Here is a 23,265-nt window from a genome sequence, read left to right as displayed (position 1 = left end):
CCTCCCCCCTCCCTCCCTGGCCTGACACACTTTTAGGAAATCTATTTAATTGTAGTTCAGAGACCAACCACTAGGTGGCACCTCTATATTAGCCCCTGTATATATATCCTCTCTCATTTGCTCTCCCCTATCTACCTAACTCCCTCTCCAACTTTCTCTGGACTGACTGTTTTTTATCTCCCCTTGAACTAATTTATCTTCAATTCACTCTTTACTCCCCATACACACATACCACTGCCAGCACCTCAACATTTCTTCATACTCTATTTACTCACAGACTTACCTGCATATTTCCTCTCCTTACTGATTGTCATCCTGACAAACTACTCTGGTGTCTCTACCCGCTCCATTCGCCCTGCGGGCTCACTCCGCTCCCCTACCCTACCCCCAAATCCCACCCACCCCCAGTCTACCTACACTTATACACCCATAGCCACACCCCCTATAGAATAACCCAATCATACAATCCATCCCTAGCCACACCCACCTCAATCAATAACCATACACACTTCATCTTAACTCCCCTCAGGAATAGAACTCCTCCCACCAACACTTGACTACACCTTCCTATAATCTCACCTCTGCTCTTAAGTCCTACCCCTCCAATCACCCACTACACACTCCTTAGCTATGCCTTACCATTGCCATTTACTACTAGTCCTCTTCCTCCTACCACTACTCCAACTACTACCTACCTCTTAACCTCCTTCGAACATCCCCTCCTCTCTACTCTTACCATTCCAATCAAACAAACTCTTACAGCTATACATGCTTCATCTACATGCTTTTTTAATGTCACTTATAAACCCAGTTACTTTCTACCTAAATATCATCGATTAATGCACATCAAATATTCCAGTCCAAACAATAGAAAATCATTTGACTACCATTGGAAACCTCCACAATTCAAGAACTTTATATCACTCCACTCCTTAATAGATGGAGAATTCACCCTAATCCAGGTCCAAACCCTTCCCTACTCACCACAAACAGCAACCAATACAAGATAACCCTCTTTTCTTCAATCAAACCCTCCAAATCTCTCTCAATAGCCCATCTAAACATACATAGTATTTGCAACAAAATACCACAAGTTCATGCCCTTCTAGATGTCCATCAGTTTGACATCCTCTGTTTAACAGAAACTTGGCTTAAACCCACAATAAAAGATAATGAAATTATCCCCTCAGGTTATAGTATCTTTCGAAAAGACCGCACGACCAAAAAAGGTGGCAGGGTAGCAATTCTCTACAAATCAGGACTACAAATTAGTATCATAAATCCTAACCTACCCTCAAATAATAATGCCGACACCAGAAACACAGTGTAGGTAACACACTAGGAACGTAAACCAAAACACTGTATACAGGAACTTTTCAATCAAGTTGGCTCTGCTGTACGAAGTTATTTTAAAACCACACTGTAGATGCCAATCAAATAGGTAGACCCTCAGAACAATAAATAGAGAGTCTCGTTGAAGCCAAGAATAATAACTGAAAATATACTAATAAAAGTTAACAGTTTATTCTCCACACATTGAGTTTAGCGCTTTCACCCGCACAACACGGGCTTCCTCAGAACTGTTGAATATACTCTCTTTCAGTATTTAAATACAAAACATTGGCGCCATATGTAAATTGCTTAAAGCTACAGTAATTTTAAGCAAATTAAGCATATAAACATATGTCTATAAATAACTAAAAATAAAAGTTTTACCAAACAATCCTTTCCTTCCTTATTGTAAAAATCTAAAACATCCAAGACTACCTTATAAAATATAATGCTCTTTGTGATAAAATAAGAGTTATATTAAACTCCCAATACAGAATCCTTTTTGAAAAGAATACAAGAATGGTACAGTGATTCCCATATACATAGTACTCCTTGCTAAAATACATGTCTACAAACTTCCTACATGTTATGTAAACTAAATACATATTAATATATACTAGTAGAAAATGCTCTAATGTACAATAAACAGCATATAACACTTACTTCGGCCAAGTTATAACAAATAACACACTAGCTTTTAATTGTCAGTAGTGGCTTAATTGAAATATAATCATTCAAACCAGGCCATGTCATCGCATCTGTATGTATTTGCCACCAATATTCTCTGTATGCTATCTGATTTTTCATATTACCTCCTCTGGGGTTATGCCTAATTCTTTCCAAGATGGCAAATTTGAAGTCATGCTGAACACCTACATTGTTAATATGTTTAAATAAGGCATTTTTTTCATCCTTTGTTTTAATGCTATATATGTGTGAATATATCCTCTTTTTAAATGGTCTTTCCGTCCTGCCTATATAAAAAGCAGGACATACATTACACTTAGCCATGTAAATCAACATATTAGTTGAACAATTACCATATACAGGTCTAATAATGGTTTTATTATAATTTTCCAAGATAATTGTCCTATCTTCACAAATGTATTTACACTGTCCACATGCACCGCATTTACTGGTGTGTTTCACTGAGTTAATTTCACTCATAGGTCTATTTTCCAACAAGTATTTTAAGTTCTTTCCCATCTTATACACAAATTTCGGTGTTAACCCCAATATATTTTGTGCTTCTTCGTCCATAGTTATTATTTGCCAATTCCTTCTCAATATATTTTTAATTTGGTTGGAAAAAGGACCATATTGTACGATGCACGCTTTTTTAAATGATGAGTCATTTATATTCCCATCACTAGCTTCCCTGGTTAATGATTCCCCACTTCCTTTATGTTTACTACCTAAGAGGGGTATGTATTTTCGTCCCCATTCCTTTAAAACATATTTTCCAGTATCCGACATCATACATTCATCATAACCTCTCTCTCTAAATAGGTCTGTTATAAATGCTAATTCAGCTTTTGTGGCTCTACTATCGGATGTCATTCTCAGGGCCCTTATAATTTGCCCCTTGTAGATGTTATATTTCAATTTATAAGGATGGTTGCTGCTATAGTCTAAATATGAATTAGAAAAAGTTGTTTTTCTATTTATCCTCGATTTAAACTGCCCATCCTCTATATATACTAAAGTATCTAGGTATGCAACACCATATGTACTTTTTTCATGAGTAAATTTTAAGAACTCACTAGTTTCATTTAAATATAGAACAAAATCCATAAACATCTGTATGTCACCTTTCCACAATATATAGATGTCATCTAAGAACCGGGAGTAGTATGACACATTCACAAAATAATTACTGTCAAATATGACTTTCTCCTCCCAATCCAATAAGACCCACCTTTGGTCTGTCTAAATAGCTCTCCCTCATAATATATGAAATTATTCTCTAATACTATACTAGTGAGTTCCACTAATAAAGAAATCTGATCCCAAGTCATCCCTGAATGCTTTCTAAGGCTGTTGGTCAATGCCTGTAAACCTTCTTCCAAAGGGATACTTGAAAAAAGATCCACTACATCTACTGAAGTGAATAAAATATTCTGTTTATCACTATTAATTGGAAAATTTTTCAAGAATTCCCAAGAATCTTTTGTTAAATGTGCAATATTAGTATATATAGGTTTGAGAAGTTTGTCTATAACTTCCCCTATTCGGAATGTTTTCGATCTACTTCCTGATATTATAGGACGGAAAGGGGGGTTGACAGTATCTTTGTGAGTCTTAGGGATGCCTACTATGGTGGCCAAAACAGGGTCTGTAACTTGCATGTACTTATATGTTTCCTCATTTATTCTATTTTCAAGTAGGTAATCCTCCAAGTACATATCTATCTTCCTATATGCTTGATTGACTTCATTTAAAGATGTAGCTATATAATTTCCAGAGTTATACAGGATATCATGAATCATGCTACTATAACAAGTGGCATCATATATAACCATCCCCCCTCCCTTATCCGGTTTCATGATTCTTATACTTTTATCACCTCTTAATTCCTTCAATAAAATACTCTCCTCATACGTCAGGTTCTTGTGAAATCTCAAATTTTTAGTCTTTTTGTGAAAGGCGTACATATCCCTAACTGACTTTTTTTCATAATTTAATACCTGAGGATGACTAATAGGAACATAACAACTGTTTTTCCTAAACTGATGTACCTGTTTAGGATCATCACATTTCTGTTTAAATTGCATAGCTAGATTTAATTTTCTAGTATAAAGTTTTACTTCACTTATACTATCTACTACATTAAAAGTAGTCGTGGGTATAAATTTCAAACCCTTAGATAGTAATGAAAAATGCGTCGATTCCAATTTTACATTACTGTAATTAAAAATCTTAAAATTATTATATGTATTAACAGCACCTTCCTGTAGAATGCCCTGTGTAGAGCCTTCCCTATTAATATTAATACCTACATCACTGGGAGTGTGACCCGTATACCTTGCTAATAAGGTTGAAACTTCTTCTTCCACCTCCCCCCTTGATTCCATTTTGCTGAGTGTGTTTTCCTTGACCCTTGAAAAAAATTCTCATTCTTATTGCTGTGATCTCTATAATGTGTATCCACTTGCGTAGTGCTACCATGTCTATAATACACATTTCCTTTGTTGTGCTGATCAATCCCATCCCTTCTTTTTTGTTGGGCATCTTCACTAAAGTTCCATTTGTATGCTTCATGTTTATCATATTGTGCTTTGTCCCTATTAAGCTTTTTGTTTTTCTTTTCAAATGCCTTTTTAGCTCTATCATGGGCAATCCCATATTGTTTAAAATATAATTTATCCCAATCAGAAAAAGCAGGATCATGTATTATAGTATGGTTCATACATTCTATGTCCTTAATACATTTGCATAACTTTTCATCATTCAGTTTTATCAGAGTCTTAATATACTCTAATCCAAATGAATCAAATAATGTGTTAAACTCTATGATAGTTTTCTGTGTTAGTTCAACATAGGGATAATCTTAAGATATAAACATTGGCTTAAATAAGCATTGAGTTTTTTACCAAAGGAAAAAATCATATCTTTCAATGTTCCTTTAGTAAAATGGTGTTTGTTATTGAAAACGCCATCGTTGGTAAAGTCAAACAAACAATCACTATCGTTAAGCCCAAAAGAAAAAGTCGTCTTCCTTGCGTACAACAGACCTGTCCATTCTGCTGCTATTTGTGGGTGAGTTGCTGCCACTCATATTATAGCAGGAACTTTTCAATCAAGTTGGTAGTTGGCTCTGCTGTCACGAGTTTTTAAAACCACACTGTAGATGCCAATCAAATAGGTAGACCCTCAGAACAATTGAGTTTAGCGCTTTCACACCCAACACGGGGCAAATTAAGCATATAAACATATGTCTATAAATAACTAATTGAAATATAATCATTCAAACCAGGCCATTGAGGAAGCCCGTGTTTGTGCGGGGTGAAAGCGCTGTGTGTGTGGAGAATAAACTGTTGGCTTCAAGAGACTCTCTATTTATTGTTCTGAGGGTCTACCTATTTGATTGGCATCTAATGTTACGGACCTTAATGATTTTCACGTTGACTTTTCTTTTGGGCGTTTAACCGAGGGAAGCCAAAGGACTGGCAAACCACTCAAAACCTTCAGGACTACTAGCCTTATGCAAGTTGCAGCAAAAAGCAGGTACTAACTATGCGATAAAACTGGACAATGCTTATTTTAGCCAATGTTTATATCTTAAAGATATCCCTAGATCCTGCTTTTTCTGATTGGGATAAATTATTTTTAAACAATATGAAGATTTGCCCACACAAGAAAAAGGCATGATAAACATGAAGCATACAAATTTGATCAGCACAACAAAGGAAATGTGTATTATAGTGGTAGCAGCACACACTTGGGTGGTGGATATAGAAAAAGTCAGTTAGGGATAATGTGCCACAAGGGATATGTCGCCCACAAAAGACTAAAAATTTGAGATTTCACAAGAACCTGGCGGTATGAGAGAGTATTTTATTGAATACTGTCAACCCCCCTTTCATCCTATAATATCAAGATTCTTGGGAATTCTTGAAAATTTTCAATTAATATAACAGCCTTAGAAAGCATTCAGGATGAATTATGAGGGAGAGCTATTGAACAGACCAAAAGGGGGCTATATGGGGTGCGCCCCATATATATCTATTGGTCTGCATTTATAACAGACCTATTTAGAGAGAGGTTATGATGAATGTATGATGTGGGGAAAATATGCATCATTTAAAAAGCTGCATCGCATAATATATGGTCCTTTTTCCAAAAATTAAAAATATATGATGAGAAGGATTAAAATAATAACTATGGACGAAGCACAAAAAAATATATATTTAACAATTTGTGTATTGTATAATAAGAACTTAAAATACTTGTTGGAAAATTGTTGGAACCTATGAGTGAAATTAACTCATTAAACAAGTGAAACACACCTTCGGTGCTGTTGGAAATACATTTGTGAAGATAGGACAATTATCTTGAAAAATTATAATAAAACCATTATTAGACCTGTATATGGTAATTGTTCAACTAATATGTTGATTTACATGTATAGTAAGCAATGTATGTAAAGAGGATATATTCACACATATATAGCATTAAAACAAAGGATGAAAAAAACTTTATTTAACATATTATAACAAATGGTGGTGTTCAGCATGACTCAAATTTAAAATCAGATAGCATACAGAGAATATTGGTGGCAAATACATAGAGATCCGATGACATGGCCTGGTTTGAATGATTATATTTCAATTAAGCCACTACTGAATTAAAGCTAGTGTGTTATGCTGTTTATTGTACATTTAGAGCATTTTCTACTATATATATTAATATGTATTTCTCAAATAATAATGCAGAAATAATTATTTCCAGACTACAGCTTAACTCCAACAAATCATTAAACATCATCTGCTCCTATCTTCCCCCAGGCAAAAATCAAAGTATACTAGAAGACATACTAAACTGGCTTTCTTCATACCTCCCACAGGAAACCATAATCCTAGGTGACTTTAACATAGACTGGAATTTATGTACCCACACTAACCCATCCACCCTTATCAACCTGTATGGTTACTCACAAGCTATAAACTCCCCTACCAGAAAAAATAAACTTAATAATAAAGAAAGCATCCTGGATTGGATACTAACAAATAGCCCACATCAAAAATACACAACAGGAACCCTCCCAGACGACCTCATTGACCACTCTCTAATATATATTATCAGACATAAAACAAACCTTACTATCCCAATTTCTATTAGAACGACTCGATCCAAAAAACATTTTGACCCCAATCTGTTCCAAACCGATCTTAAGCAATGTAACTGGTCACCTCTTAAATCTCTCCCTAAAAATGAAGCAGTTAATCACTTCAATAACACTTTCCTGGCAATCCTGGACCATCATGCCCCAATTCGCTCTATAAGAATCAAAACCAAACCAGCTCCATGGCTATCATATCATACTAGGAAACTAATCCATAGCAGAAATAAATCTTGGGCAAAATGGCATTCCACAAAGAATAGTTCCGATCACCAAACCTTAAGACAACTAAGAAACATAACAAAAAAAGCTATCCTACAGGATAAAAAGAACTTTTACATCCAATTACAACAATCATCCCTTAAACAACCACAAAAATTTTGGACAACTATTAACACACTACTGTCCCCAGGCAAAACAGCCACACCTAATCCATTAGGCTCTAACCCTGATTGCCCAACACAAACAGCAAATGACTTTAACTCTTTCTTTACTACCTCTATACTAAATCTAGCTAATCATTTAACCCCTGACAGCTCTAAACTCCCCATTCCTAACTCCACTCCTCCCCCATTATTCCACTTGGAACCTATACCCACTTCTTATATCTGTTCCCTACTCCAAAAATTAAAACCTACTACCCCCTCGGCTGACAAACTACCAGCAGAATTCCTCCAAATAGGAGCCAAAGCTATTGCCTACCCCATCTCCATATTAATCAATAGAACCATAAAAGAAGGCACTATACCATCAATCTGGAAAATCTCATACATTATTCCTCTTCACAAAGGTGGAAACTCCATTGAGTTCTCCAACTTTCGCCCCATAGCCCTACTCACCCCTCTTGCTAAAATAATGGAGAAGTGTATCCACAAACAATTACTAAACCACCTACTCCTTCATAATCTCCTAGCTAACTGTCAGCATGGTTTCCAACCATTTCATAGTACCACCACAGCCTTGTTATCCTTTACTAACTGTATCAGCAAGAATCACAATAAAAATATCCTTACCTCTGCTTTCTTTGTTGACCTATCAAAAGCCTTCTACATGGTTAATCACCAACTTCTCCTCCACCTATTGAAGTCCCTCTCTCTTGACATTCCTGCTATGAACTGGTTTACATCCTACCTCGAAAATAGACAACAGGCAGTTCTCTGGCAAAACCATCTTTCAGACCTCCTTCCCACCTCCCTAGGTGTCCCCCAGGGCTCCATATTAGGTCCTCTACTGTTTTCCATTTTCATAAACGACCTTCATCTTTCTACTCCACCCAATACCTGCATTCAATATGCAGATGATTCTACTATCATCTGTTCAGGCACATCCCAAACCGAACTTCATTCTCTCACACAAAAAGCTTTCAGCGCAACAGAAGAATGGTTCTCTAACCACTGTCTTCTCCTTAACCCAAAAAAAAAACTAAACTTCTGCTCTTCACACCCTCCCACATGTCTACCCCTCTTCATTTCACACTCATATCCAGCAAAGGTACCCTCATTTCTCCAGACCCCACCACCAAACTCCTAGGAATTACTATTGATAACCACCTAAATTTTGACACACACATAAATACTACAATAAAGTCTACTAACAGAAAACTTGGATCACTATATAGAATCAAACCTTTCCTTACTCTAGAAGCCAGAACCACAATAGCTAGAACCCACTTAATCTCTACCCTGTTATATGCTTCCCCCATATATACCAATCTTTCCAAAAACAACCTCAACAAACTTTCTAAATCTTATAACAATATAGCCAGATTTGCCAGCAACTCTCCATATAGGACTGATCACTGTCAGAACCTAAAACAACTAGGTTGGCTTGAACTCCCCCACCAACTACAATTTAACCAACTTATAGTAGCTCACAAAGCCCTACATCAACCCAATAACACCCCAATTCTTTCCACCCTCATAATGCCATACAAAAACCTGAAGACTCTACGCTCATCAAACAAAATGCTGATTCACACTACCCTATCAAAAAACTCAGGTGGTGACTCTCTATTCTCTAACTCCGTTGGTAAAATATGGAATCTATTACCACATGACCTAACTACCCAGACCTCTCTCCCACTATTTAAAGCTAACCTAAGACTTTTCTTCACTAATCACTGGTTATGTTCTTGTACCAACCCTGATTAACTGTCTACCCTTAAACTATCTGTTACTCTCAAAACCATAATATATTTATCCATTACCCTGTTTCATATATCTCACTATAGACTGACCTTCTTAACTATTTACTAATATTGTGAGTTATGACTACTATTTGCCATGTTTGACTTTTTTCTACTGTTTTTGAAAAGTGTTAACTTTAGGATCTAACAATCTGTTAATGTCATTTTTCTAATTTTGAATGTCATATTTTATATGTTTATATATATATATATATATATATATATATATGTGTGTGTTTTTCCAGGAGCTTTTCTCCCCGGGCCTCTACTGAAAATGGATCCAGTTAGACTAGCCCGGTCAACAAATGTAAAATAAAAATAAATAAAATAAATACTGTGTGTGTACATTGTCATCCTCTCAGTGTACATCTCCCACTGTTGGCAGTGGTGAGGATTGAGGCTCCTTGATTACTGTGCCAGTGCTGGGGCATCACAACCATCTACCTTGAAGAAACAGCAAGGAGGAAACCCTCCCCTACAAATTTAGCTTACCAGTCCTACTAGTCATAAACGAACAAGCAAGACAACAGGAAATTAATAAATATATTGAGATTCTAAGCAGTTTCTACTAAAAGTCCCAGGTCCATAACATGATCAGGCTAAACCTCTGCTTTTATGTGAAGCCTTCTATCTCACGCACACACACACACACACACACACACACACACACACACACACACACACTAGAAAACATGCAAAACAACATTCAGTGACGTGATACTGCATGTATACAATAGCAATGGAAGATCTGAGCTGTATACCTTCAGTAATACTTGCAGTTAAAAGGGTAGTACTGACAAACTACAGCAGCACTAATACAGAAGTTAGTTGAAAACAACATTAGACAGTAATGAACTGTAAAGAAATTCAAAGTCAGTATATACAAAATCTTTAAACAGCAGTCATACTCAGTGGTTGAGATAACTGAAAAACATTGATATACTCATGCAGTAATGCACTGATATAATTTCATATGTATTTTATGAATGCATGCTGATTCAGATGATATATGCAGTTTTTGGGTTCATAGGGATTCAAGAATATCCATGCTATAGGGTGACTTATTTTTGAAGCACTTTGAGCCCCTAGTTTCCCAGATACCACACTGGCAGACAGTTTGGGGATTTTATATCTCCACTCTCGTAATACATAGTAGAACACAATGTGAACTGATAAGCAGAAATGCACCATTATACATTGTATGCAATTGGTGAAAGCACAACCATCTACATAAACAGTTAAGAAACACTAAAATGTGCTTCTTTCATTTCTTTGGAAGTCAGGCAAACCATGACTAAGATTAGAACATTATATGAAGTTAACTTCACAAGATGTCAGATTTTCCTGCTTTGCAAACATAACGTGAAATTTAATAAAAATAACATATGATTATGCATTGAAAATGTTGCATGGTTGTTCTTTGCAATGAAACTAAGTGGGGATTAACCTAACCAACAAATCATAAGTGGTGCTGTACTGAACATGCAAGTAAGAATCCAGTGGGAGAGAAAGAGTGAGAATAGAGGAGCAGTATGGGGTCTAAAGTATCATAGAGAGAGAAGTGGTCTATACTTACTGAAAATGGAGACATGGTACAAGACAGATCTCATGTAAAAGATTCGAGAGAGAAAGGCAGGCACAGACAGAATACAAAAAAATTAGGTCAGTGAAGATAGGAGGAAAAACAGCAGTAGAATGATTTGCCTTAGTACTACCCCACTCATGTGCTGACCCTACCACTAGCCCTGTACATTGCATTACTAAATCCCTTCCCCTAACAGCATCACTACACACAACAAAAGGATGAAGCACATACACAACACAACATACATCCTCTGTCTCCTAGACCCATACATCAGTCGTAAAGAACAGACGTTTACCTAAACTGAAATGTTGTCTTCCTTTTCTGGTCCTACACTCATCCTGTAATTCCCAAAGAACACAAATGTCTGAGAATAAAATCTGCATAAGTCATACTCCTAGCTATCCCTTTACTCCATCATTGCAAACTCCTTGAAAATGTCACCTGGATCATGAATAATAATAGGGCTGCCTTTCTCATTAGCTCATTTCTCTTCAAAATTCTAAAACAAGTCAACTGCCTCTATTAGCTAATTGAGAAACTCATAAGGCAACAGTTCATCCATTGTATATCCACCTTTATAACCATTACAGGGGAAATGGCTTTTTTAAGACTTGGATCTACAACCTGGAACCATTTCTAAGATGTAAAAAAGATGATTCTGTTGAAACTTCCTAAAAAAAAAAAAAAAAAAAAAACTAAGAAACACCTTCTTACCAGGTCTACTTGCAAATGTTTTAGAGACCATGAGTAATGGTACCAAAGGTAAATATCTGCTGATTCCAGAAAATGCTTTACTTCTGTGCATATGTTATAGACTATGGTGTGTTTTTAATACCTGTATATTTGTATGTGAAGTTACCACTCTTAGTCCAATAATCAATTGTTCTTTGCAAGGACTGTATTCTTCACTTTGTAACTGTGTAATTTGCCTTCATACAATATCTTGTTTTGTTTGTATTTTTGCTTTGTACTTGTTGATGTACCCAGGTTGTTACTGAAAATGGTCAATGATCAGCGCACCCACCTTGTTATTAAATGGAAATAAATAAATACTTAATGAATCTATTCCCTGTACCTGACACTTACTCTAACCAACACATGCAAATGCTTGCACTGCTATAACACAGTCCTGAACATCTTTGCAAACATGACTTTTATTATTTTTTCCTGCACAGACATATTTTCTGACTGTATAAAACTAAATTTAACCACAAATAAGCATTCACTCATTTGTGCAGTTTTGTTCTTCTTCTTCTTTTCCTTTTGGCTTTTCCCATTAGGGGTCACCACAGCAGAACAGTGGTCTGCAGAATGATTGGCAGTGGAGTTTTACAGTTCCGAGTTACCATCCTGGCACCCAACCTTCCACAGAAGGCACACACTCACACATAGGGCCAATTTAGAGTGCCCAGGCCACTTTCAGCATGTCTTTGGGATGGGGAAGAAACTGGAGCCCATGGTCGAAACCCACGTAACTGCAGGGAGGCCATGCAGATTCTGCAAAGAAGGCACCCCGGCCAAGAATTGAATCGGAGAACCTCTTGCTGTGAAGCAGCAATGCTAACTGCTACACCACTGTGGCAAAAGCAAGAAAGAGTTCAAGATGGAATTCAGTGTTTTCAAAGAGGCCTTACTGTGACTAGCCATGTCAGAGATCTTACATCTGTATTGTAACTGGTGATGATGGGATTGCAAGCTGTAATGATGTGCTAATGGCTTGTATTTTATTATGCAAGTACCAGTATGCACACATTAAAGATCACCACTTGTGAAGGCTCATTAAACTAGATTATTTTCTAAAGCAGTGGCCTCTGATGAGACATCTTTGTTACCCGCTTTGACATCTGAAAGGCTGCATAATAGTTTACAGTTAAAACATAAACAACTAGCCCCTGCAGGTGATGTACAATTTGATTTGGATACTGTTGGACTTGACACATATTTTTGATAGCAGATGTTGACCTGCTTAGTACTGAAAATGTCATAGAGCATCACTCCTAGTGTTCTCCATGTGAGAAGCTTCTCCTCTGCCCACCTCTGTTAATTTCACATCTCAAAGTTCCCAACACCTTAGGGAGGTGTTGTTCCTTTTTGTTGCCTGTTTAGGTACATTTTTTTTAATTTTAAGCTAATAAGGAAGAATCACTGCCTCACTTTTCTAAGGACCTGTTTAAACCAAGAAAGAAACTAGGTAAATGCTAGGTAGAGGCATCACTTCCAATGGCTCAGTAGGAGATTAAAATACCCTTTGGCAGTACACCTTCCTCTGCAGCTCTTTAGAAATATTTGGAGACATTCATAGATAATTAGTAAAACTTGCCATGCCGCAAAGTCAATTGAGTGGTGTCCCTTAGAATTTGTATGTACAAGCATGTGGTCATAGGTGGAAGTGAGGACACATGTTTCAGTCCCATATGCCAGTTAGAAAGAAGATTCCCTCACCTAAGTGGTCATGCAGTGTGCACAGTGTATGCCACCCCTCCTTGCCTTGATGGTGACACCTGCCTTTATCCATATGACAGCCATTCTCTTCAGTTGACTAATGCCCATTGTGACAACAATTGCAATCAATTAGCTGAAGGCAGCATTCTGATAGCCAATGGCCCACCACTCATAACTCCCATTTGTATGCTCTTTGAAGGTGCCACTACCCACTGCAGAAGGATGGTCAAAATATAAGGTTGCTTCCGCAATTTTTCATTTCTGCAAATGTTTTATTTATTTATTTATTTATTTATTGACATTTGTTAACTGGGTTGGTCCAGCTGGGCTTGTAGCCCATTTTCAGTGGAGACCCGAGGAGAAAAGCTCCCAAAAAACACAAACAGTTTACAGAGAATCAAACATTTGAGTCAAAAATGTGGTCAAAATCAGTTATACAAGAATGTTAGAGAGACAAAGCAGAAATGCAAACATGATATATATCAATATTTTAACAGACTAAAAAATATATTTACATATTTACAAAAAGAGTTAAGTCCAACAGTATTGATTGTAGAGTTTAATACGTATCCACAATAGTGGAGTACTTAGCTGCATGTGGAGGGACTGAAAAGGTATATAGTATGGTTGTGGGGAGCTTAAGTAGGGGCTTGACAAGGACATATTTTGGAGGTGAGTAGATGAAGTTTGAGTTTTTCTTTAAAGTGGGTTGGGTGAATAATGGAACAAATGTCTCTTGGGAGTGTTTCCAGGCTTGAGTGACGGAGTGTTTAATTAGGAGTTTGCCAGCTATTTTTTTGGGTTGGTAGATTTGTAGTAGTTGTTGATTAGAGGTATGGAGAGTCCGTGGAGGAGTGTAGACAGAGATGAAGGTAGAGGAAGCAGGGCAGGATGAAGGTTTGTAAAGAATGAAGTGTAACATTTGAAGTTGTGACAGCAGTAGAAGATGGGGGAATTCTAACCAGTGGAGAGAATTTAGGGCAGGGCAGTGATGTGTATTGTATGGAGAGTTTGTGATAAATCTAGCTATCTTGTGGTACGTTTGTTGGAGTTTGTTTAAAGTAGTAGTTTAGATGTTGCTGAGTACTGGGGCAGCATATAGAAGGGAGGGGAGGAGAAGAGCTTGTGCAAGGGAGAGTCTGGCATTTGTAGTTACAATTTTTTTTTTGCAATATAGTTGTCTTCTACTGTGACAGGAGTGGACCCCATTCCTGTGTCAAGATATGATTAAAACTCGTGAAATTAGTGTTGCTTCAGTCATTGATATCAGCCACAAATACTCTTCTCAGTACCAGCAAGACATCCAGAACTGCCTTTTTCTACAGTTTTTATGGAGTTGCATGTACCAATGGCATGTTTAAGTAAGCCTGAAAATTCTTCACTAACGCTGCTGCTACTCTACTTTTGAAACTATTTGGATGGTTTATTTCATATAACTTTTTTCTGCTTGCATATAATAATATTTTATGATTTTTGACTCTCTTGACAAGAACAGTACAATTGCTCACTGTAGTCATTTCCATGATTAATGTTACTTTTGTCCTTTGTTTTTTATACAATATCTAGTTTTCTAGCTTCTACTTTCTTAGCTGTTGGTATTGGATGATTCCTTGTGGACAGAACTGCCCAATTTTCTTGCAGTTCTTTGTGGCTCAAGTTTCCAATGTACGTTAGCAACATACAGTATATGTTGTAGTATTTCTACACTCCGCAATGCAAGGTTACCTCACGTGCAGCACAATTTAGTTTATTGATGTAAAGATAGACAGCACCCTTTTTCTTAAGGCTATAAGTTAAAGTTTACTGAAAGTTTGTATTTGTTTTTATTACATCTGGTAGTAAAAAGGAGATAACACAAGGACAGGTGATCATTAATTTCATCTTACTCTTCCATTTTCTTTACATGGGGTCAAGATGTCTCAACTGTCAGCACCTCTCTCAGTTCACTACTACTTTCTCACCTTCTTTTGACATTCATGCCTCATTGCCACAGGCGTTCTCTTATGCTATCCACCTGTTTCTTGGCAGCAGATCCGTGTTTACTCTTGTCTTCTTATAGTTTCTCCAAAATGGTCTTCACCAGATCATCATCTGCTTTCCTGCACATATACCCAAACCACCTTAATCTGTTCTCTTTGGTCTTCTCTGCACCTGGAGCTAATTTGGCTTCTGTTGTGATGTCCTAATGTTTTCATTTGTCTCATGCATCCTAACCCATCTCAGTCACATTATCTTCACCATTTTTAAGTTCCTCAGCTGTCCTGAGTTCACTGCCCATGTTTCTGTACGATACACAGGTACTGATTGCAGCACTGCTTTGTACACTTTATTTTTTAGAGTCTTTATAATTTTTCTGTCAGACACTACCCATGACACTCTGTGCCAGTTTTGCAGCCCTTCTGATTCTAGCTTTGACCATCTCAGTTTCAACTCCTTCTGATGTTCCTCTTTTGCTCTCATTAGCATTGGCTTGTCTTTTTTCAGTTTCATTCTGTATGTTTTCTGTATCACATTCTGTAACTCTTTCATTTGTCAAAGTTCTTGTTTAGTGTCTGCTTGCAATGCCACAACATCTCCGTAAAGCAGCTTTATCTGTCCCTCTGACTTGCTTGCAAATGTAGTCTATCACCAGTATGAACAGCAGTAATTTCAGAGGCAAACTCTGGCGCACACCCATTTCCACTGGGAACCCTTCAGAGAGTTGGAACACCCTGTTATTTGGTCCTTGTACATAGCCTGCACTAATTTTACCAGTGCTTCCAGTACTTCAAACCAGTGCAGGACTACCCAAGTCAACTTTCTTGGGGCCTTGTTTTATGTTTTTTCCAGCTCAAGGGATGCACGATTGGACTCTCTCATCTCCAGTTTCTTCTCCTTTATCTGTCTTACTACATCCATCAGGTCAGTTGTGCTGCATCATGATCTGAAGCCAAACTGCTCACCCCCCATCTGATTTTCTTCTACTGTTTCTTTCTTTAACAGTCACATGGGCAGCGCTTTCTGATCTTCCTGGGGTATAGGTTTGATTGACCCTCATGTGTTCACAGTGTCACCTTGAGCAAGTAATTTAACCAGAGGCTGCCCCCGGAAAGGGATTGTGTGCCCAGCAGGCCACCGCCTTCCTAGTTACCAAATCGGTCTTATTATGATGGTCCCCTTCTGGGGGATGTTTTGCAGTAAGTGCACATAACACTACAATCTGCAATGCAAGGACTTAGCTTAAGTTTAAAACTGTGTCTTCAAAGCATAATGATGCTGCCCTGTGGTCAGATGCTGCTGCCATGTGATCAGGTGTGGGAAGGAGAATATTTTGATGACGCTCCATTGTATTTGCTGTTGGTTGTGTAGACATGCCATCATATGATGCCAAAAAGAGTCAGTGGCACTCATATTATCTGCATTCATTTGAAAGATGGATATAAATAGCCTAAACCTCAATGTGCAGTTGTGCTGAACCTGTCAGTGTTGCCTTTATACTCAAATATAGGTCACGTACATACACATGTATGTGTCTTTTGAGTTATTTTCTGGTCTTCTATTCATCTAACCTCTCAACTTTCCAGATTTTCAAAGAATGCCCAGATTTTTGCATCATATTTTTGGTCAGTTTCTGATAAAGTTTGTGGTTTTCTGGAAAGTCATTGGAGACTGAAGTCCCCAAATACTGACAGACATTTTAGTTTCAGACTTTGTATCATTTGGAACATGTATGCAAATGCAAAACTTGTTATTCTAGCAACTTTCTAATTATATAAGAGCAATATTTAAAATATTACCCAGATATGGACCTTGTTTCCCATTATTTTTAGCTTTAACTCAGACCCTTGATTCTCAAAAGATACTCCTGTCACTATCAAAGCCAGAAACAAAGCCTGGAACACATGGCGCTAGCTCAAATCCAGTACCAATAGACAGACATTCCTTGAACTACGCAATAAAACTAAAAAGATGATAAGGCATGACAAAATACCCACTTCACTGAATTACAAAATAAATATAGTTCTAACCCACAAAAGGTCTGGGCCACCCTTAACAAAATCCTTAAACCTGGTAGTACCAGCACCCTACCCCCATATAGATGGCAACACTTATGAAATTGCACCTCAATTTAACCAATACTTCACCTCCTCCATCCTTCCACTTGCTAACAACCATGCAGTTACAACTACCACACCTCTAATGCAACCAAGTGGCACTAAAACTCCTTTTAGTCTCAGACCTGTACCTACATAACTTATATATAAATACATCACTAAACTTAAAACAACCACTCTAGCAGCCGACAAAAAATGCCTCAAAATAACTGCTCGATCCATAGCCTACCCTATATCAATACTTATAAATAGAAGTATCACTGAACATACTGTTCCCTCATCATGGAAAATCTCCTACATCATACCCTTTCATAAGGGAGGCTCCTCTACAGAGCTAAATAACTACCGACCAATAACCATTCTACCTCCCTTATCAAAAATCATACAAAAATGTGTTAATGAACCATTACTTAACCATCTTCTATCCACCAATTTATTATCCAATACCCAACATGGTTTCCGTCCAGCACATAGTACCACCTCAGCGCTAATAAAATTCACCAACACAGTCAATCAGCACAGGAATCAAGGCAACCCTGTAGCTGCCATCTAGTTAGACTTATCAAAAGATTTGGCTACAGTATCCCACTATAAACTATTACCCTCCCTCTTCAGGCACTGTGTTGATACTCCTTGCCTTCTCTGGTTTAATGAATATCTCAGCAATCGCCTTCAAGCACTAAAATGGCACAACTCACCTTCTCCTCTTCTTCCTGTTTCACAAGGGGTACCTCAATGCTCCATACTTGGACCCTTGCTCTTAACCATCTTCACAAATACCCTTCACACTGCCACTCATCAGGCCAGCATAGTACAACATGCTGAGGACACTACAGTAATCTGCTCTGCACCTACAATGCAATTGCTTCAGACCAAAACCCAGCAGACTTTCGCTGAAAAAGAGATTTGGCTAAAGGACTCCTAACTGATATTAAACCCAAAAAAGACCTAACTAATGCTCTTTTGTCCCACTAAAATGGCTAACCCCCGTATGTCTTTCTCAATTACCTCTTCCAGTAACACTCTAATCTCACCAGTGCCACATGCTAAATTGCTTGGTCTGGCTATTGACCAAAATCCTAAAATATAACAAACATATTGCTCTTACAGTATCCAAAGTTCACAAAAAACTATGAGCCCTATATTGTTGCAAATATTACATCTCCACTGAAGCCATGGTCACTTTAGCGATAACTCATATGTTACTCCCACTTCTATATGCATCCCCAGCGCTTACAGGATTAAACAAGGCTGTCCTTAATATACTCAGCATATGTTACAATAAAATTGCCAAGTTTGCTACCAACTCCAAGTCCCGCTCTCATCACTGGCAATCCCTGAGACAACTGCACTGGCTAGAACTCCCTAGCCTACTAACTTACAACCAACTCATTTTTGCTCACCAGATACTATATTCCCCACATAAAATTCCTGTACTAACAAGCCTCCCCAGCTTATACAGCACTACTTGACAATTAAGGTCCTCCAATGTTGCTCTAATTGAAAAAACTAAGTGTAAAAATAGTGCAGGGGAATCTCTATTCTTACACAGTCTCAAAAACCTGGAACTCCCTCCCCCAAGAAATAAGGCTTGAAAATAATTTGTCCTTTTTCAGAACCAAAGTGAAACTTCACCTAGTTAAAACATGGATCTGCTGATGTATCAAACCTGATTAATCTTACTGTCATCCTTCCTTGCCCTTAACTCACCATATCTTTCCTCCCATCACCTCAACTACTTGCTTATGATTCTCTCAAACAAACATGTAAATAATGTAAAATAGCTTTTTTTCTCCATCCTCTGTATTTAACCGCCTTTGCACATTGGTTGTTCATTAAACTACTCTCCTTAAACTTGTACATCGTATATTCTTGTGACACTATGTATTACAAATACTATTCATTGTTTCTGTTATATGATGTTTCTGTATGTTGGAGCTTTGCTCCCCCGGGCCTCCACTGCAAATGGACACTTGCTGTCCAGTCGGACTGTCCCGGTCAACAAATGTTAAATAAAATAAATACATTTTCCAGAATTCATACACTAAGTAGTTGAAAGGTATGCATCGATCATTATGTAACTGTTTTGGGACACCAGTACCATGTGGGTATTTACTGTGCAGTGTGAGCACTGACTTCATGTTAGATTTATCACACTGTATTTCATGAAACTGTTGATATATCTGTGAATATTCTAAGTCATTGCCTCTGACTTAGGATCCCATAACTATGCATGACATCCTTCTCTTCACTGTGTTTGAGTGAACAGGCACTCACATTCATTCACTGAGGAGGCATTATGTCTGCATAATCAGTTCATTTGCTCAGCATGATACCTGCCACTATGCTATCCTGTTCCTGTATTGAAAGCCAGGATCATTGTTATTCATCAGTCTTTACAGCGTATGCATGTGTAGCTTGTCAGAAATATGAATGGCACCTTAACTGCATGCTTTCTGAGCATTCCTTAAATTTTGAGAAACCATTGTAATGTTTGCCTTTATGTAATTTTATTGCCACTAGCTATGTTTGGAAACTTGATGTCTGCCCTGCAGTTTCATGCAGCAACACAGCTATATGAAACAAAATGCTCCAGACCCTTCTTTTGATGCCCCCTGTGATGCTCGTGCACTGGCCCAGCAATCAAAGAGCCTCAATCCTCACCCCTAACACCAGTGAGGGACATCCACAATGGGAAGAATAACAAGTACACACACAGTAAAGTACAATTTCCCTTAAGAGCATACAGAGATCACAGTCAGTCTGGGTCTGGTTTCTCCCTTTCTCTCCAGATCCCCAATAAGACTCCCCACTGGCACAGCTATAGAGTGGGGTCGATAGCCAGGGTCGTAAGCCAAGTCCTCCTAGCACTCTCTCTGTCCAACCTGTGCTTTGTGTCCCTGCCCATGTAGCTGACACACATACACACACTTTGAGATATGATTTATATACAACCACGCATACACTCCTGGGGAAGGCTGGCACAGGATCACTAGCTGTGCTCTTTCTGTCCAGATTATAAGTTAGTAATCACTGCCACCAGGATCCTTACTTATCAGTTACTAAAACGGCCCTTATCAAAGGGTGTCCTATTATTACTGTGCAATATTATTATCCACATGGTAAGTGTGACTGAACTGCAAGACTGTTGGAGTGGCTTTCTACAGTATCACTATATACATACAATGTATTCTAGAGCTTAAATTACCTCTACACAAAACAGCCACATTTGAAAGGTTGAAAAATATTTAATAATAATTAATAAAAACACAAGACAATACTTCTTACTACACAGTGCTAGTTAAGAGTTCAGAGATCACAGGAAAATGCTTAAAATAATACAGTAGAAAAGCTCTGACATCAATCTAGAAAAACAGCTAGACTAGACTTCCTATTTCCTATCTATATCTAAGAGCAAACACAGTTCTAAAATAAACTTACATATAGAGGAAGGCAGTGCTGGTGATGTCAGTTCTGAAAACAAATGCAAAATGCTCTGAGTCTCTCTGTCTTTAAATTGATAACACAGTACTACTGACTCATTTCAGATTACATCATTTTTTTCACTGGTTCCCAGGCTAACAGAAACTCAGAGTTTAGCAGCCCTTTTGATCTTGCACCTGGTCAGGAAGCTACAGCAATAAAAGACAGTATACATGCAAATTCAAGCAATCAACTCTGGTCTCAAAATAAAAGAAATAATCTGCTGGTTCAGACACCACTGCTCTGAGCCCTGAGATCAAAAACAGTTATAAAATGCTTGACTTATCAGCTTTCTTACAGCAGAGTGCGCTGTTGTTACATTTTTGCAGCTCAACATCCAATACAGTCTTTTCACATTTAAGAGAACAAGCCCGTGGCTTATATTAATATTTAGAAATTACAGAATTATCTACAAAATTCTATCTAGCTAGGCTGGCAGCCTTTACCTATCTTCATGGCCTCATTACCCTTCCTTGTGGTACATTTACATTAATGCTTGTGTACATTCCTAGTAGCCTATGCAATCACATTATGGGGATGCTTGCTATGCTGATCTTTTCAAGCCTGATCCCAGCAGTAACAACTAAATACCTATCATATTAGAAGTACAGCATAGTGTATTTAACCAGTGTGCAAACTTCCACTTTCATTTTGCCAATCAGCTGGGGCAATGAAAACTCTGTTGTTGTTTTTGTCCATAACTACAAATGATATCTGCTTTGCTGCATGCAGTGAACTGGGGTGCTCAGTGTCCCTGGCATGCCATACAAATAAGCACTCATTGTACAGTGTGATTTTCTTCATCCTATTTGTTTTTGTAAAGGTGTATGACAGTTCAAAATGTAATATTCAGTTTCACCATCTTTTTTCTTTTTTTTGTTTTATTTAAGTATGAGTAGAGGGACACACATCTGTGTTATTGTGTTACAGAAAAAACTTCTTAAAGTTTAAAAGCAGTACACTGTTTATATGGAGTTAACTTACCATAATAATATATTCATGTTGTCTGATTTTTATCTGGTTCAACCATGGGTTGTCACATCTGACCTCAGCACTGACTTTGAAATTTCTTGGTTCCAGGGCTCTGACTCCTCCCCTACCAATAACTCCTTTCACTTCACCTTAGTACTTCAGATCAAGTTTGCTCCAGTAAAATAATTTATAGAAATTGTATTCAAGACTAAACCTAACATATAAGTAAAAAGATATGACTGGAGGACAGTCAGTTAGGACTGTTCACAGACAGGGTGTGCCAGAGAACTGCCTAGTCACTAGAAGGCCATTTGTGTCAATTTGGTGGAGGTAGGTTGAACTAGACAAACTCAGACAACATGGATCTATTGTTATGGCAAGTACATCACTTTCATATCCAGTGTTGCTGATTTTTGTCTGATTCAACCATGGGACAGATGGAAACAGAGGAATCTCCTCAAACTCTTCTCTATCTTTAAACAATAATAAAAATCCTTGAGATCAGTGGAGCACATCTGATCATCCCTCATCAGAAGAGGCAAAATGGACTGAATTGTGACCATCTAGAATTTGGTCTGCTTCATATATTGGTTTAAGTAACTCAGGTCCAAGATGGGTCTGAGGTCCCTGGTTTCCCTTGGTACTAAAAAGAACCTTGAGTAGACTCCAGATTCTGGTCTTTGAGGACCATTTGGATTACTCTGTTTTCTAGCAGCTTGAAAACTTCTGCCACTATGAGTTCCCAATGATTGGCTATCAGGAACGTTTTTCATCTTTATAAGAGGAAAGGAATATAGTATGGAATAGCCTTTTGAAATTATGTTTAGCACCCAAGAATCCACTGCTATGTTTTGTGTGGCTTGTGGGTGCAGAGACAAGTGCCTCCCAGCTACCTGCAGAGTGTAGCAGTCAGGGGCACTGACTCTCAGCAAGGGACCACAAAATCCCTGTTTATGCTGTCTGCCTCTGCCTCTAGGGTGATGTCCATTCTAATTGTCTCCTCTTCTACCACAAGAAGGCCTATCACCAGGGTTGCCCTGATAAGAACTCTGATTTTTGGAGCCATATTTTCTTACCAGCCCTCTGATTCCTAGATTAGGTTCTCTGAGGGGTAGAAAAATGGATTCCCACGCCAGATTGAAAGTCTTACCATTTTGCTGACTCTTGGTTAGTGTGTACTTTATTTTTGATATACAAAATGTTGTTTGCACGGAAGCAATTGCACGGCTCAAAAAGACATAATACAAAAACAAAAAGAAGAGCCAGCAAAACCAAAAAGGTTTTGGTTTTGCTGGCTCTTCTTTTTGTTTTTTTACTTTATTTTTGGACA

Source organism: Protopterus annectens, chromosome 2.part0, assembly GCF_019279795.1.
Source record: "Protopterus annectens isolate FY-2018-M chromosome 2.part0, PAN1.0, whole genome shotgun sequence".
Lineage (NCBI taxonomy): Eukaryota > Metazoa > Chordata > Ceratodontiformes > Protopteridae > Protopterus > Protopterus annectens.
Note: the sequence above shows the minus strand (reverse complement) of the source record.